Consider the following 1,912-nt stretch of genomic DNA (forward strand, 5'->3'; position numbering starts at 1 on the left):
AGAGGAACTCCTCGCTTCCCCCTCGCTTCGCCCTCCCCCGTTAAGCCAGCAAAGCCCAGACTAAGGTTTGGCTAAAGCAGGGTGTGCGTCACCTGCAGGTTACCGAAAAAGATCCAATACGTAGGCGTTTTCCGTACGATCCTGCAGCCACAGATTACCTGGTTTGGGTCGTCCTTTTCTAGTCTTATTTATAGGACTCATAGAATAAAATCTTAAAATAACAAGGCAATTGTTTTTTCTTTAGTTCTCGGGAAAATCGTTTCTCACTGAGAGTAACATTTGTACAGCACTTTAGAGCTTATCGTGATCAATTATAAACACATTGGGTGGTGTCCACATTATCTTCTTGTATCACATTAAGGCGGGAAGATAGTCTATCTTCAAGCTAGAAATGGCTTGAATCTTAGAATGTTAAACAAAATTCTGTCTGGCAAACGAGCCTGAACTCGTTATTTTGTAAGTTCCTTGAGGACAGGGGCTGGCTTTTACCTTTATATCCCCAGTGCTTTGTACTGTGCGTGGCACATAGTAGGAGTTTAATAAATGCCTAAATTGACCTAGGGAGTTTATTCTTACAAACTGGGCCTTCTGGCATAAATTTCACGTAGTGTAGTTGGTTAACTTCGAAACAAACATACTGCCAACCCCCATGCAAGACTCCTGGGCTTTTCTACTGCCTTTTCTACTTTTACATTTATTGAGATTTGCAAATGTTATTCCTCAACAAGCTGGTAAACTTCTTCAATCAATGAATGACCAACTTGATGGGTAATTTTTGTACATGTACTGTCTCAAAGGGAATATTTAATAGTACTTTTTTTATCCTGTACTGAAATAGCAGGACGGGATTGTTACCTGTGGATTTGTTTCCTGGGGTTTCTTCAAACACTAGTTTCCCATTCAGGAGTTACTTGACAACAGCTTTACCATTTATCTTGCTAAACAAGTTGCCCTTTTACACTTAATTTATTTAGACTAATGACCTGTCCTAGAGAAATTTGCTAAGTCATTGTTGTGTATTGTGGTTAACTAATTCTTACTGTCTTACAAAGGTTATCTATAATTTTCTGCAATTATCTGTCATATTATAGCCAGCTCCACAGTTATTAGAGAAGTCTCCTCCTTCCCCCAATGGCTAAGCAAACATTTACTAGGGAAAAAAGGCACACACTTCATGAAAATCATGTGAGGAAAGAAAGCACTGTGTAAGTTATAAAGGATCACATAAATGTGAAGTATAATGTCTATATAGTTTATGGTTGGAGAAAAAAGGGGGATAAGGGTTGGGGAATCCTGAAAAGAAAAGCCAGGACAGTTTCCTTCAGAGTCTCTTTGCCAGGCCTGACCAGATGCATCATGTTGGAAATTCAGTAGAGCCACAATTCAATGCAGGCAAAGCGGGCAGACACTTGGTTGGAAATCAGAGGACTCGTATTTTATTTTTGGCTCTGTTTGCTTAATGGTTATATTATCTGAGACAAGTCACTTAGCTTTTTTGGGCTGCAGTTTTCTAATCTATAAAATGAGGGGGTTGGGACAAGATGATTTCTAATGTTTTTTCCACATTTCTGTCCTATAATCATATCTCTCCAGGCTGCACTGCAGACTCTATGGATTTTCTCTAGAATGGAAAGGGTGAATTAGTTAGCTACACCTTTTGTTCTACCTGAACCTTTTTGGCTCCTTTCAGGTATCGTCTTCCTCCATTAGCGTATAAGCCCCTTAGAGCAAAGACTTTCTGCTAAGTACCTATTTCCTCTGCACGTCTGGCCCTTAGAAAGTATTTAAATGCTTATTGACTTGACTGTAATCCTATTGTTTATTGGTCCATATTTCCTCAACTTCTATTTTCTACTAAAAACGTGCCAACCAGATGAGACAATGGAAGGGCTCCGACCTAATCTAAATTTTT

The sequence above is a fragment of the Vombatus ursinus genome, unplaced genomic scaffold (genome assembly GCF_900497805.2).
Source record: "Vombatus ursinus unplaced genomic scaffold, bare-nosed wombat genome assembly UNPS02009205.1, whole genome shotgun sequence".
Lineage (NCBI taxonomy): Eukaryota > Metazoa > Chordata > Mammalia > Diprotodontia > Vombatidae > Vombatus > Vombatus ursinus.